At 52.2% G+C, this 16338-nt stretch overlaps 1 protein-coding gene across 1 annotated transcript in view; it reads right to left on the minus strand.

Annotated features, from left to right (window-relative positions):
• KIAA1210 (KIAA1210 ortholog) overlaps positions 1 to 12409 on the minus strand; it is a 53380-nt gene extending 40971 nt beyond the window's left edge. The window contains exon 1 of the mRNA XM_027054290.2: positions 12300 to 12409. The gene's annotated coding sequence lies outside the window, so the exon portion shown is untranslated. The remainder of the gene's footprint in view (positions 1 to 12299) is intronic.
• Positions 12410 to 16338: the final 3929 nt, after the last annotated feature.

Below are 16338 nucleotides of genomic sequence, written 5' to 3' on the forward strand. Positions count from 1 at the left end.
TTGAATTCGAAAGGCACGGAGGAGAGGAGGGGGAACCAGGAGAGATAAAAAGGAGGAAGAAAACCAGGCCACAGGAAGGTGCCCCCACGACAAGCCACACTATCCGCCTTCTATGAAGTTACCTTGTAGCTTTTTGGTTTCATCAAGGCCCTTTAAGCTCACGGGGTGGGGGCGGGGGGAGGTCATCTCAGCTTCACCTCCTAGGTACCGTAACTAGCCTTTCACCTCCCTGTTCTGAAGGGCAAGAGACAGGGGTCTCAGAGCGCCCTGTGCCTTAACAGGGGTGGAGGGAGGAGAGGGGAGAAGAACAGGGGACGCCGCCGTCTGCAAGAGGCACACGCCTCCTGAAATGAAAACGCATCCGAGAATCCGAGAGCCCTGGTCATTCTCGGTCAAGGTGATACCTGAGAGCCTAAGGCGTCAGATTTTCTTAGCCCTGAGCCCCACAGACAGCCCTGCAGCCTTACCCAAAGGTTCCCCGACCCCGAAATCTCTCCCTTTCCCCCAGCCGTGACATTGCCGTCCGTTGCCACACAGCCCCAAATACCCACCATTGCAATCATTCCCTCCGAACCAAAGTCAGAACAGTCTCTCCCAGGATCCCCCCCCCCTTACCACCCCGAAGTCCTTATGCAGACCTGCAATGATCCTCCCTATTCTGCGGATGAGGGAGACTGAAAGGCTGAGTAGCTGCCCAGGATCCCACGCGAGTATGTGGGGAAGGCAGGATTTGAGCCGAAGTGGCCGTGGGCCCAAGAGCGCTGCATAAAATGACGCACTCCCTGGTGACGACGGACCAGGACACGTGAGGAACGCGAGAACGGTGTTTGATTAGGAATCGGGAGGACTGGGGCCTGACTCTCCCCTTCCAACAGTTTCTCTTTGTGGCCTTGCCACACAGTGATGCCTCCTCACTGGGCCTCAGTTCCCCATGTGTAACGTGAGGAGGTGAACCAAAACCTATCACGTGTTCTCTTATGACGTCCTATGACAAAGACCCAAAAGCTAGACTCTAGGGTAGTGACTACACGGCGGAGGGGTCTGTAGCCCCGAGGGTCTGGGACCAGGAAGCCGGAATGTGCGTTGCTTGGATGTGTGGTACCGGGGGCCAAGGTGAGGCCGGAGAAGCGTGTCCGAAACACGTTGCAAAGCCAAGTCCAGCGCGGACCGGCAAAGCCAAGCCAGAGAACTAAGATCGAGACGTAAAAGAACAAGGGAAGGCGAGAGTGAAGGGGAAAGGGCAGGCAAAAGAATCAGGGAATCGAACTCGCGCAGCCATGGGAAGTTCTAAAGGCTGCTTTTGTGGGTGGCTCCCTTTATAGCAGCAAAAGGGGGGGGGAGGCGCCTGGGTGCCTCAGTTGGTTAAAACGCCCAACTTCGGCTCAGATCATAATCTCACGGTTTGTGGGTTTGAGCCCCGTGTCGGGCTCTGTGCTGACCGTTCGGAGCCTGCTTCGGATTCTGGGTCTCCCTCTCTCTCTGCCCCTCCCCCTGCTCATGCTCTATCTCTCTCTGTCTCAAAACTAAATAAAACATTAAAAAAAAATTTTTTTTTTCTTAAATAAAGCCACAAAAGGGACTACAAGGGACCTATCCGTGTAAGGCTGGGGTAATCATGAGAGGCCTGATAGATGAGACCCACCTTAAGATGGGCCCTCTGCTGGGAAGAAAATTTGTTCACAGCTTAAGCCCTGAGGAACTTACTGGAAAGTCAGCGTGGGTGAGTTAGGGTGGGGGCAGCGAGGGCAAATGACAGCCACGGACCCCGGGTGACCGGGAAGAGCCTGGAAACTCTGGCCCACAACGATGTGCTTGGAGCAGCAAGTCACGGGCGGCACCTGCCTCCCTTACATCCCCTCTGCCTCGGGATCAAGTCTGCTCTCATACCTGACTCTCAGACCTCTTTGGTCCAGTGCCCGGAAAAGAAGCCAGAAGCTCCCGGAGCGCTCCTGACGGGCCACAGGAAGGAGGCTCTAGGACTGGGGACATTAGACAGCAGCTGATTGGAAAAAGGGGCGCCCCGGGGCCTGGCTCTAGTGCCCGGGAGCAGCGCTTAAATGGGGGTGGGAGACGGCCGGCCCCCCTCCCCCCACCCCCCCAACCCCGACGGACACCGCTCTGTTGTCCACTTGAGGGTGATTTCCACTTGGAAGCACACAGCCAGCATCCGAGGAATAAATGAGATAGTCCGTGAAAAAGAGCACAGTGCCCCGGTACAAAGTAAGTGCTCACTAAATAGTAGGGTTTTTCTAAAAACTACAACAGATAGGGACACGGGTGTGGGAAATGAGTTCGAGGCGGAAGTCGACATCCCGAATAACAAACATGGATTCGTGGGCCCTCAGCCCCAGGGATTCTGATTCCCCATTGGCGGCGGGCCCACAGATCTGCTTGTTCTATAAGCTCCCAGGCGGGTCTGAGGGAGAGGGTCCCAGGCACCCCGCTTTAAGGAAACCCTGTTGTGAATCACGACTGGGGCAGCCATGTCCCAGAAGTGGATGGCAGGGCAAGGGTAGTGAAGAAAAAGCAACTTGAATGATATCTCGAAAGAACTGTGATCACAAAGGAAGGTATTTTGTTTTTCTAATAAACATCTCTAACACGTGAGCCCCCAGCGGGGCCCATAGCAACTTTTGGAGATTTGACATTCCAGCTTTGCTGTTAATTAGCCGTGAGGCCTTGGCCCGCCAAGTCCCTCCCCTGGGCCTGTTTCCTCACCGAAGAGCTAAGGAATGCAATTAAACTTGGAGTCTAGGATTCCTTTTATCCCAGGCATTCTAGGATTTTCTGATTCATTGAGATAGACAATCGATCAAAATCCCCAGTTCATCCCCAGAGAGGCCAGATTCTGTCGAGGCCCACTCTAAACCCCGCCTGAGCTGGCCAACAGGGGACCAGCCTACAGAGCAGACCCTTCAGAAGCCTGTCAGTATTTTCAGAAAACTCTCCTACTTTCAGATTGTTTAGAAACCTAAGCTATTCTTTCCATTTTAAAAACGCACAGGGGGCGCCTGGGTGGCTCAGTCGGTTAAGCGGCTGACTTCAGCTCAGGTCACGATCTCGCAGTCCTTGAGTTCGAGCCCCGCGTCGGGCTCTGGGCTGATGGCTCGGAGCCTGGAGCCTGCTTCCAATTCTGTGTCTCCCTCTCTCTCTGCCCTTCCCCCATTCATGCTCTGTCTCTCTCTGTCTCAAAAATAAATAAACGTTAAAAAAAAAAAAAACCCGCACAGGCTGTGGAAAATAATATGGGGTTTCCTTTAAAACATAAAAATAGGATCACCATACGATTCAGTAATTCCACTACTGGGTATTTACCCAAAAGAAAAGAAAGAAGATATACGCACCCCTATAATTATGGCGGCATTATTTACAATAGCCGAGATAGGGAAGCCATCCAAGTGTCCACTGAGAGATGAATGGGTAAAGAAGACGTGATACACACACACACACACACACACACACACACACACACTGGAATATTACTCAGCCATAAAAACTGAAATCTTGCCATTTGCCATAACATGGATGGACGTAGAGGGCATTATGCTAAGTGACTCAACTCATATGTGGAATTTAAGGAACAGAGCAAAAGAATAAACGAAGAAACAAAAGAGACACAAAAATCAGGCTCTTAAAGACAGACAACAAACCGGTGGTTGCCAGGTAGGGGGGTGGGGAGGGAAACAGATGAAGGGGACTAAGGGCACACTTACCACGATGAGCACTGAGTAACGTATAGAATTGTTGAGTCACTACATTGTACACCAGAAGCTAATATAACACTGTATGTTAATTACACTTCATTTTTAAAAAAAGAGCAAAAATAAAAAGCACAGGGTTGCAGGAGATTTGACTTAAACCTGCCCACTCGTTATTTCTTCCCTTTCAAAAAATATATTTTTATTCATTTATTTTTTTTTTAAGTTTATTTATTTATTTTGAGAGAGACAAAGACAGCGCGAGTGCGAGGGAGGGGCAGAGAGAGAGGGGGAGACAGAATCCCAAGCGGGCTCCGCCCTGTCAGCACAGAGCCCGACGCGGGGCTCGAACCCATGAAGCCAGGAGATCATGACCTGAGCCGAAACCAAGAGTCAGACGCTCAGCTGACTGAGCCACCCAGGCGCACCCCTCCCCCGAAAACAAATATTAAAAGAAAATCTTTTCAAATCAGAGAGCTCCCTGCTTCCTCCAAGTTGGAATAAGCAAACGCAGGCCATTTCTGCACGAAATAAGGATCTTTGACAACTGACTTCTGGAGCCACGGGCACAGGAGAAACAAACATTCATCACCTGTCACAGTAAAATGATCTTCTTCAACAACAGGTGATGGAGGAGGAGTGGGGACTGGGGACTGGAGACCCCCCCCCCCTCCAAGTATCACAAATGAACAGTGAACTAACACAGAGGCCTCGTCCGTATGCTTGACATAGACTCACGGGAGCAGACGTTCCCCGCCTTCTCTACTAGGCTCTGCTTAACATGTGGGTAGGCAGGCGTGCTCCCCGGACCGTTTCCTCTCCCCAGCCCCCCCATGGACGTCAGGAGAGTCTCCCTCCGACTTACTTCTCTGTCCATTTCCCCCGGAACATTTGGGTTTAGGGCAAAGGAAGATTTGATGCAGCACGATCTGAAGGAGGGTGGGGAGGTGACACGACCCACAGCTTATACGGGCCGGGCCTTGGCCCCTGGGGCCCACAGGACAGAAAATAAGAGATAAGGAGCTGGTTGATGCAAAAACGCAACAGGACTTTATCAGTCTTCGGTGGCAATCTTTTCTGAAATACAGTGCCTACCGTTTGTTGCTCTTTCCTTACCCCTATCTAGGTGTTCCCACGCCTGTATCACTCCTCTTTGTCCTTTCTTGTTTCTGGTCTTTATTTTGAACGCCTCCCTCGTATGCTATGGCAGATAACTGAACAATATTGTTGCAATCTTGTTGTGTTTGCGACAAGGAAAACAGCTTCGAATGTTCAAATTTGAGGAGTAAAATGTTCTGTTTCTCCTTTCCAAAAAAAGAAAACAAATTCAAGTAAGTTGCCTTAACCATATGGAGCCCTTTGTTAATTTTTTCCCATTTAGCCTGGGCCCCAGTAGATGGAACTCTTCCTCTCCCTAGAAGGCTCTGAGGGTTTTAAGGACAGAACCTCAAACAACGAAGATCTTCACAAGCTGTGTGGCCTAGAACAAGTCATCTCCTTTCTTCATGCCTCAGTTTCCTCAGCCATGTAATGAATCTGTCTGCGAACAGAATTTGGGAGACGGAGGCTCCTGGGCTCCTTTGCTTCCTGGGCAAGTCACTGAGCTACTCAAAATCTAAACCTCCTTCTCTGTCAAGTGGGGCTAAGAGCAGTGCCTTCATCATAGGCTACCTGTGAGGACTCATCCGTTTAAGAACTGTTTGTTGAGCACCTGCTATGTGCTAAGAAGAGATCAGAACAGGGCGCAAAAAAAAAAAAGAGAAGGGTCCTGCTCTCACAGGGGACTTGGTGAACTAACTCACGGAAGGCTCTGGGCATGAGCGTAACGTATAGTAAACACTCAGTACATGTAAGCTATTCTCACGACTACGCTCCCAAGGTATTAATGACCTATGGCCCCTGTTCTTCGTCAGTGTCCCGAAAGCACGGGATAAGACTACCTGCAGTTATCCACACTCTCCAGGACGCCCCTGGTGGCCCGCTTTGTAAAGTGACCATCGGCACCAAGGGCTACGGCCCAGGGCTGCGTGAGCACAAAGCCAGCTGGATCCAACCCCTGCCCTTTGCCCGTTATTAGCCACTGGGCCCACCGGCCACAGATAAGGCTTGAGTTTGAACTCCAGATGCCCACCGAGCCACCCAGGCGCCCCGGAATTTGGCTCAGATCATGATCTCCCAGTTTGTGGGTTCGAGCCGTGAGTCGGGGTCTGTGCGGACAACTCAGAGCCTGCGGCCTGCTTCGGATTCTGTGTCTCCCTCTCTCTCTGCCCCTCCCCTGCTCACACTCTGTCTCTCTCTCAAATAAACATTAAAAAAAATTTTTTAATGAAATAAATTCCAGATGCCTAGGAAACCCACTGTCCCCAGACAGCCTCTCTCTGAGCACACAGAGCACGATGGCTTCTTTCAGGGAACCCCCAGGCTCAGGTGAGGCTGCTCACGTCCCTCATTAATACTATACTTGTGACCACCTCAGAGCCTGGTGCTCTGTCCTTTGTCCTCACCTGTCCCTGAACAGTTCAGCCTGCTCTTCCGGACATGACAGTGGCCCAGCAGAGAGAATCCTTTCCCTCTTTCCTTCTCTCAAGAAAGGACTAAACAGGGACACCTGGGTGGCTCAGTCGGTTAAGTATCTGACTTCAGTTCAGGTCATGATCTTGTAGCTCTTGAGTTCAAGCCCCGCATTGGGCTCTGTGCTGACAGCTCGGAGCCTGGAGCTCAGAGCTTGGAGCCTGGAGCCTGCTTTGGATTTTGTGTCTCTGCCCCCAACTCCAAATGCCAAGCTTCTGTGCGCACTTATAGAGTGGCTCCTGGACTCCCCTGCCACACGCTTGGCTGGGTGACAGAGGGAGGAGGACCCGACGTCGTGAAGAGCTCCCGGTTTCCGTCTGCTCTCCGACACAACCTCCCCACGTCATCTGCAATATTAAGGCGACTCTACCGAGGCAGGAATTTTGTGCCTTCTAAAAAAAGAGCACTCTTGTGTGCAGACTCATACCATAAATCTGACACTTACAGAGGGCTTTGTGCTATGTGTCTCCCAATCTCTCTGCCCCTCCTACACTTGTCCTCTCTCTCTCTCTCTGTCTCAAAAATCAATAAATAAACATTTAAAAAAATAAATGAAATAAAATCAAAACTCAGTTCCTCAGTCACACTAGCCACACTGCAAATGCTCAGTAGCCACAGGTGGCTAGTGCTTCTCATTACCGGACAGAACAGACAGAGAACACCACAGAAACTTCTATTGGACGTTGCTGGTTTAAATAAACACTTAGGGTGTTCCTCTTCAGACCACAACTTTGGTCACGTGTTATTATTTTAAGGCGGGGCTTCTCAAGGTTGACACGACTGACATTGGGGGCTGGAAAATTCCTTGTTGTGGGGGGGCGGTGGGGGGGGCACCTCTTCCTAAGCACGGCAGGATGTTCAGAGGCATCCCTAGCCTCTACCCACTAGATGTCAGTAGCACGCCTTCCCCCTCGTTGTGACAACTGAAGGTGTCTCCAGAAGAGGCCAAAGGTCCCTGGTGGGGAGGGGGCCAAAACCACTCCCCGTGTCCCTGCTGGGAGCCTGTGGGTTAAGGTTAGTAAGGTATACGAACGAACGAACGGCAACTCTTTCGGACCTTAACTTGGCCTTGTGAAAACAAGCTACTTCACCCAACCTCGCTTCTCGTACTGAATCGTGACTTACCGCAATTTGCATTGAGTGGGTGGTTTTCATAGCTATTGGAGATTTCATGAAAAGAGTAAAGCCATTTAAAGCAGAACCCGAGTGGAGATGCCAACCGGGGATTACTATAATGTTCTGTACGATTAGCTCCTCAAACTCCCTAGCCGCCGACCATAACTATGAATTTGGAAAGGAAAGATTTAAAAAACAGATTGGTCTGGGATTCAGTCAGTTGAGCGTCTGACTCTTGAGTTCCATTCAGGTCATGATCCCAGGGATTCTCTCTGCCTCTCTCTCTGCCCCCTCTCCCTCGCTCGTGCTCTCTCGCTCTAAAAAAAAAAAAAAAAAAAAAATAGATTGGTTTATAAACCTAGAAGAACGTTAGAGCAAAAAAATCAATTAGGAAATGACAGAAGCAGTTGCATACTACATTTTGGCTACTGATTTCCGGAAACAACAAACAACCAAAAATTGTGCCACTTGAGAAATTAGTGAAAGAATCCCCCAAACGCCCAAGTGGGCCCAACAGAAAGGCTTGCAAAGGATTAAGCATTCTCATAGAAAATGCTGAAATTGGCTACTGATGAAATAATACACTTTTCCACATTTCGAATATATTCCCAAGGAAACGAAACCTCCCTGCAGCAAATGGAACCCTTGGAATGCTGCTAAAGACCAAATTAAACCTGCCAACTACATCTTCTGAGAAATCTCCAAAAGCTTTTTTAAAATTAAAAAAAAAAAAAAGCTTTTAAAACCATTTCCTCCTAATGACTTTTTACAGAGTTAAAAATTTTAGCGGCCCCTGGGTGGCTCAGTCGGTTAAGCGTCCGACTCCGGCTCAGGTCATGATCTCACAGGTGCTGAGTTTGAACCCCATGTCGGGCTCCGTGCTGACAATGTGGGCCTGTTTGGGATTCTCTCTCTCTCTCCCTCTCTCTCTCTCTCTCTCTGTCCCTCCCCTGTGCTCGCTGTCTCTCAATATAAGTTTTAAAAATATATACATGAATGAATGAATGAATGAATGAGTAAATAAATAAAATAATGAATTCCGGGGTGCCTGAATGGTTCAGTCGGTTAAGCGTCAACTCTGATTTCAGCTCAGGTCATGATCTCCTGGTTTGTGAGTTCGAGCCCCAAGTCTGGCTTGGGGCCGACAGTGTGGAACCTGCTTGGAATTCTTTCTTCCTCCCTCTCTCTCTCTCTCTCTCTGTCATAATAAATAAACTTAAAAGAACAAAAAGAACTTTCCCGGCTGAAGCGGGGGGGGGGGGGGGGGGGAGGGGTTGGGGGGGCGGGGGCTGGGACAGGGCCTTGAGGGCTCCCCTATGGCTCTCACGAATGGGAAGTGTGTCAGACAGATGCCGCAAGGTGAATGCAGGTTAGCAAAATGCAATAGCCAGTCCGGGCCCCTTGCCGGAGAATTGGAGTTAACAGCCTTTCTTCTCAAACTAGAAGGAAAACAAACAAACAAAAACCTGAAAGAAGGGAAGGAAGCAGAGTGCCTCCGGGGTCTCTAATGACCACATTACACAATTCCAGCGAGGAGTGGAAGTCGGGTCTAAGCTGGGGGGCTGTGGATACACATTTCTGGTGCTTTCTGCCGGCTCACGGCTCACGTTTGGCCTCCCCAGCTGGAAGCTCATGCAGGGCCAGGCTCTGCGTTCAGGAGCACAGGAGGCAGGTGGAACGGGGAGACAGTGGGAGACTCAGCTACTGGAAGGATCTGCGGGGTCAGGCCTCTTCTAGCACTGGGTGCCAGGGGCCCTGGTCGGTCAGGTGCCCTCCCGCCGAGGCGCTAAGCCTCACCTTCCCGGCTCCTGTTCTTAGATGAGGAGAAGCCCACTAGTACGATGGGAGGGGCCCACCGGCCCGGCACGCTCCCCGAGATGACCACCAAGCACCAGAGTGACGCAAAAGCACTGAAGTCCCATGGACACGCGCGCTGTCGGGAATAATCCCTCATCGCCTGTCAGTCTGACCGGGAGACAGGCCCTGGAGCCCAGGGTGGCAGTGTGCTGGTCTAGGGGAATCACTTAACATCTTTGGGGTCCAACTTCTTCACCCTTAAAATAAAGGCATTTTCACCCGTGCCACCATTACGGGATCTTTTCTGGCAAGTTCTTTTGCTTTTCCTCCGTCTCCTCCTTCACGGGCACGTAGTTATGGCAAGACTACTAGTATTTTCTCCCTTCTACCAGTAAGCATTTTCACTGATCCCTTGATAAATTCCCGCTGTCACCGGCTGTCATACCATGTGTATAAAAGTAACGGGACTTAGGGGCGCCGGGAGTAGGGGTGGGGGGGCTCAGCTGGTTAAGTGTCCGACTCTAGGTTTCGGCTCCAGTCGTGGTCTCACGGTTCGTGAGTTCAAGTCCCACCCACATCGGGCTCCGTGCTGACAGTGCAGAGCCTGCTTGGGATTCTCTCTCTCCCTCTCTCTCTCTCTCTCTCCGTCCCCTCCCCTGCTTTGCGCACTCTCTCTCTCTCTCTCAAAATAAGTAAATAAAACTTAAAAAAAATAAGAGCAGGACTTAATACCTAGCTACCTTAAGCAACAGCTGTATCTGCAATAACCAGCTCAGAATTTAAACACCAAAAAGGAGGGGCGCCTCGGTGGCGCAGTCGGTTAAGCGTCCGACTTCAGCCAGGTCACGATCTCGCGGTCCGTGAGTTCGAGCCCCGCGTCGGTCTCTGGGCTGATGGCTCGGAGCCTGGAGCCTGTTTCCGATTCTGTGTCTCCCTCTCTCTCTGCCCCTCCCCCGTTCATGCTCTGTCTCTCTCTGTCCCAAAAATAAATAAACGTTCAAAAAAAAAGAAAATTTTAAACACCAAAACGGGTACCCTCACAAGTGGTGTAGAGCAAGGTATCAGTGAGGCTGGTGGAAGGCCTGGAAGCATATGGGTGGCTCCAAACACAGCCATTTCCACCAGTGGCCAAACACCTCGAACACCTCCGACTCATAAAATAAAGGTACCCACCTACGGGTAAAATCGCGACCCCAAGCGTGATCTGGACAGGAAACTGAGCCAAGCCTGTGTTTCCACCCTGCATTTCAGCTTCCAAAGCCTGCCTACCGGGGCCCCTCGAAAGGCTACAAACCCTCCCGATATGGCCAAGCTGTGATTCTAGGACATCCCCTTGCTGGGGCCGTTGGGGGACAGAAGGTGGGAGAGAAGCGAAGCTTAGGGTGGGGGGAGGGGGCAGCCAAGGAAAGAAAGAAAGGGAGGAAGAAGGGAGGGAGGGAGCCCTGGGAAAACTCCACCAGCCGGGAGGCCGAATACCGTCCAGCGCGCAACATATTCGGAAAACGAAGGCGACTCGGGGAAATTTAACGCGGTTTCTCCACTCATCCAAATCCCGCGCTCTCTTTCCGTCCCTTCCTCCTTCCTCTCGGCTCTCCCATTTCTGGCCCGGGTTCCTCCATCTGCTCCGGTCTTCCCTTACATTCCCTCCTCCTGAGCTCATACCTCCCACCCCACCTCTTGCAAAAGCTTCTCAAGGGTGTCCCGGTTCAGTCGGGAGCATGCCTTCAACACATGCTTGTGGCCTGGCTCCAGAAAAAAAAAAAAAAAAAAAAAGGCAAACTTTCTTCCAGTGTTGAGCACAAAGCTTGCTCCGGAGCAGGTACACAGTATTTTGGAACGTCTACAGAGCCTCTGTGCCTGTTAGGTCCTTCGAGGGACTCCGAGCCACTTACTCACAGAGGCTGTGGCTCCTTAACCTCCTTAAATGCCTTCTTTTACCTTTTCCCATCTCTTCAGCCGTCTGATGAGCTCAGGCCTTCAACTGTGGCTACAGGAGTAGCCATTGGTCCACGAGTGTCTCTTGTCCACCCCCAACGACCTCAGGCTCCCCCTGATCCCCTCCACGGAAAGCAGACATCAGGATGAAGGGGCCCTGAGGAAGGCCCGTCGTTCGGCCGCAAACAGGAGAATCTAATATGAGCGCCCGGGGAAGAAGGGCTGGATGCTCGCCTGGGAGCAATGACATTGCCATGATCACCTCCCACGGCAATGGCTCTATCTCGCTGGCCTCCCAGGCGCGCCCGGCCATGCCCGCCGACCTCTCTGTCATCTGGGGCTCCGGTGAATTACACAGAAGCGTAGACGTCTACCCAGGGGCGCCCGGTGCCAGTTTTGAAGCAGCAGCAAAAGGGGGCAGTCAGTCTACGCACACCTCCGTGTCTGAACCACCTCCGTTCTACAGAAATACCTTTGCACGAGAGGAGAGAGCACGGCGGGGGCCAAGTGCACCCCTGCAACCCTCAGCTGTTGGAGACCTGCAGCCAGTGAGGTGAATCTCTGGCCGTGATTCCAGGTTCCAGCTTCATGAATGAAAATGGAAAAGAATCGTGTACCCTCGCGTGCCCGCTAACGAACCCTACGACCGGATCCGTTTTCGTTGATGTCTCCGTCTCTGTCCTTCTGTCTCCTGTTTTGCCCCTGCTTCTCCCCACCCCCAATATCTGTCTTTTCAGTCCCGCTGGCTGCTGACTAGGGCCAGAAGGAAATGCTTCCGTGGAACCGAAGCCCGTTCTTTTAACTGAATGATTACTGCGAAGGTTATTCTAACGGCGCTACTAGTCAAGGAAATTAACCTTGTAAAACCCAGATCGGTGGGGTGCTTTATTTCAAGACGACTTGGGCTACGCTTGGACACGTGCAAGCTGCAACCTGTAGCTTTGCCCCCGGCTCTCTCCCTAACCCGCCTGGTTTATAAACATCGTCCTCGTGCAGCTGTCCCTTCTCAAGACCCTCGAGCCATTTGTCACACACGCTGGCGCTGGCGCCGGCGAGGCTGCGCGAGTGCCACAAAGGACCCTCGCCCCGAGAGGTTGGGCATCACCCTCCGGGAATAAGGGTATTGCCGCGTGCATCCCTACCGCTCGGCGACATCTTCCCTTCGGAGCGTCCCCTCCTCACCTTGGCGAGGAAATGAATCCACAACCGCCACAGCCCCGGAGAAACCGTCCCGCGTTCTGGCCGGTCCGGGCTCCCTGGGACTCAGGCGAGGCAGGTGCGCGCGCGGCTGCCGGAGCGGGGCGGGTGGGGGGGGTGGGGGGGGTGGGGGAGGACGGAGTCTGCGGGCCCACGCCCACCTGCGCCAGGCTCCCCGCGCGTGCTGCCCCCAGGCGGCGGGCGCGAGGCCGCGGGTTCGAGACCCGGCCCCGGCCCGGACTCGCTCCGCGCTGGTCCTGTGGGCGGTGAGCGGTCCCCGCGGCGGAGGCCGAGGGCTCTGCCACCCTCGGCTCCGGGGAGCCTAGTCGGAGCCCTGACTGCGCCCGCCACTTACTCTGGAGTCTTCGGGCGGCCGTGTAGAACCCAGCCAAGGCGCCTCGCCCGCTCGGGGCCCGGCGCTGCGCGCAGCGGGGGGGGGGGGGGGGGGGGGGGGGGGGAAGGCAGGTGGGGCAGCTCTGATGCCCGCGGGCTGATGCACTAACCCAGATAGAGTTTCTGCTCCGAGGCCTCTCTCGCTGTCTTCTGAACGAGGTCCCAGAAGGGCTGGGCTTGTTCCTTACAGGGCTGGGAACTGTTAACTCCCCTTTTTCCTCTGCCTCCGACTTCCCGCGACCACAGCATCCTCGGTGCAAACTGCCAGGTGCTCTTAGGCCGTCTGTGTCCCTGCAGGGCTAACGAGGGCGAGGAGCCCTAAGGACTTAGCAGAGGCCTTTACCCAGGCAGAGGGGGACAGCTTTGGGAAGGCCATGTAAATAAGCACTTTCTGGCATTTTTGAATCTGCAGGCTTCGGGGCAGGGGAGGGAGAAGAGGGGCAGGAGGGACAGAGGGGAGAAGAGAGAGGCAGGCAAGGCTGCATACATTTCCGCCTCAGTCTGAACACTATTTTTGACCCGTCCAAGCCGTTCTTGTTCAATCTGAAGGAAAATGATTTATGCACCCTAAGCAAGGAGGAAGGAAGGAAGGAGGGAAGGAAGGAAGGAAGGAAGGAAGGAAGAAGGAGGGAGGAAGAGAGAGAGGAAACAGAGAGGAGAGAAGAAAGAAAGAAAAAGAAAGAAAGAAAGAAAGAAGAAAGAGAGTGAGGAAGAAGGGAGGGAAGGAAGGGAGGGAGGGAGGAAAAAGAGGAAAGAAGGAAGAAAGAAAGAAGAAAGAGAGGGAGGAAAGAGAGAAGGAGAGAAGAAAGGAAAGAGAGAGAAAGAAAAAAGGAAGGGAGGGAAGGAGGGAAGGGAAGGAAAAAAAGAAGGTAGGGAAGGAAGGAAGGGAGGGAGGAAGGAAGGAAAGAAAAAAGCATGAATGTCCTTAAAATTGTGAAATCTCCGTGTCCTTCAGATAGAAGTCCTCAGCAAAGATTGTGTACATGTGCTAACACGGTTTATTCACATTGCCTGGATTCGGAGATACTGCTGATCAGACCGAAAGAATGAGAGCGAGAGTGCGAATGCCACCTAATGCTTGCTGCCCGAAAGACCCCGTAGGGCATCCTTCCCACCCCCGCTTCAAGAAACAGGTGTCCCCGCCCTGGCATCTGACATGCAGAGGCAACAGTTTGCAATATTTTGACTTTCAAAGCACCCGGTGAGAGTGTGAAAGGCAAAGCCAATGCAGATGCAGGCTTTTGGCTTTTTTAAATTGAGAGAAATGGAGGTTTTGAAAGGTCAAGGCTTTTCCTGTGTGCGCATTCAGTGGGGGGGATCATTAAACCCTGCAGGACTGGGCGTAATCTGGCAGCCTTTCTGAATCTGGCTTCCCTGAACTCGGAGAAAGAAGAAAACCAGGTCCCGGCCCCTCAGGGGGTCTTAGCCAGTCTGTAGCTGAGGGCCTTGTTTCTTCTTCAGTCTGCAAGAGGCAACACCCTGCTTCTGGAATTTCACCCGGTGAGGGGACTGGGGTCTCTGGAGCAGGGTGGTGCATGGGCCCTTCTCTGCCTAACTTGGTGAGGAAAGGGAAGCACAGCTGCCCAAGGACTAGATTTACGCGGAGCATGCTGAATCCCCACCTGTGGCTAAGATTTCTGGAAGAATGCCTTTCTAGCTAAGCATGTATGGTCAGTGCTCCATGATTCATAGGTGGCTTACCCCCTTAGTGGATTTTCTGCGATTATGGTTTAACCAACTTCTACCTACCCGGGTTGGAATATCCGTGGAGGGTTAGGAAAGACCGATTTTATTATTTTTATCACTGTTACTATTATTTGTAGGAAAGACCAGGTTTGATGCTGGCCAGAGAAGAAGCTAGGTAGGAAGGCAAATCTGTGGCATTCCGCCCCCCGCCAACCAAATAGACCACGCCCCGAAAACCCCAGAATTTTGTTCTTTGACTAGACATGCTTTGCTATGAATCACCAGGAGTGGAGAGTCCGCAGAAAATCCATCCTAGAATTCCCAGACCGCACTGATGGCTCCCTCTCCTGAACTATGGCTCCGTTTGCGGTCAGGGCTCTGGAGCCAGAACTGGGTTCAAATCCTGCCTAGGTTTCTGATGTGTGATAGCCGTATTGGGATTTCGTAGAAAATGTTCTCAGGAGGTCCATGCTGAAGTTCTTAGAGGAGAAGAGCAATGATGGCTCAGTTTGTGCCCAAGTAAGTCAGGAAGACAAATGGGTAGGGACGTGTGTGTGTGTGTGTGTGTGTGTGTGTGTGTGCGCGCGTGTGTGGAGAGAGAGACAGAATGATAAAGCAAACGTAGGGAGGTGTTGACAGTTGACGATTGTAGGTGAGCCTACGCGTGTCTTCTTAGACTATTCTTTCAACTTGCCTGCGGCCTGGAAGGTGTTTTCAAAATTGAAAGTTGGGGCTGCCATCTTGGTTCTGCCCGCCTCGATCAACTGCGTCAGCCGCAAATTATTTACTTCTTGTAAATCCGAGTTCCCTTGGCTCTAACGTGGAGATATTGGGACGCCTGGGTGGCTCAGCCGGTTGAGCGTCTGGCTGGATAGCGGGTTCAGGTCATGATCCCAGGGTCGCAGATCGAGCCCCCGTGTCAGGCTCCATGCTGAACGCGCAGCCTATTTGGGATTCTCTCTCCCCCTGCCCCCTCTCTGCCCCTAATGCTCCCCTGCTAAAATAAATAAATAAATAAAGGAGATAATAGAACCTATCCCGTTAGGTTGTTTATGGGGATGAAAGTGAGATAATAAATGTCATGCCCTTGACATGGTGTCTGTCCATAACTGCTAGGATTTGCTGTTATCATGCGAGTGGCATTCAACATGCGATGACGTACTGTCTCCTCGCGCTCTCAAGGTGATTCGCATGCAGATAGCCTATATCCTTCACTTCGATTTTAAGCCTCCAGAGGGCAAAACGCACCCCTTACCCTTTTTCTAGTGTCTACCAAAGTAGCTGGCACAGCACTGCGGAAACCACAGCGAGCGAACTGAAGGCCTCGTTGGGTTGACTTTGATGTTACCGTTCTGTGAAACCGGTGGTCATAGCATTGCCCTGAAAATGCTCACGTGCCCACGGGCCAGCCATCATCGATGACAGACCAGTAGAAAAGAACGTTAGCGCTGCACGGTGGGCCCTGGGTAAGAAAGCAGGCGCCCGAGACAAGTCTCGGGGAATAGGCTTTGGGAATTCTTCAGGTTGAAGGTAGATACCTTCGTGCACAGCCAGACTTTTGGAAAGAGCGTCCACCTTTTGTACGTTCCAGGAGGGCGTGCATTCCGTTACGTGGCTTGCCGGGTGAGGAGGACTTCTACTGAGGCACATCCTTAGGACGCCAGGCCAATAAAGCAGATTTGCAGGGGTGGCAGGGTACAGATGCCCCCTCCCAGTAACGGGGAGAGCACAAACACTGCAGGTGACCCCCCACGCCGGTTCTTGGAGAAATGCCTCCATTGCTTCTGGAAGGAATCTGATCTTCCTGGCTCCAACCATTGATTCCAGTGAGCCGAAAACATGCAGGGTAAATTCAACTGAAACCTTCAGCACTGACTTCAAAAACCCTGCTAGGACTTTTAAACATCTGGCTCTCGAAAAATCTCTGTAATCCCTAGAGCCTGAA

Source organism: Acinonyx jubatus, chromosome X (genome assembly GCF_027475565.1).
Source record: "Acinonyx jubatus isolate Ajub_Pintada_27869175 chromosome X, VMU_Ajub_asm_v1.0, whole genome shotgun sequence".
NCBI classification, from domain to species: domain Eukaryota; kingdom Metazoa; phylum Chordata; class Mammalia; order Carnivora; family Felidae; genus Acinonyx; species Acinonyx jubatus.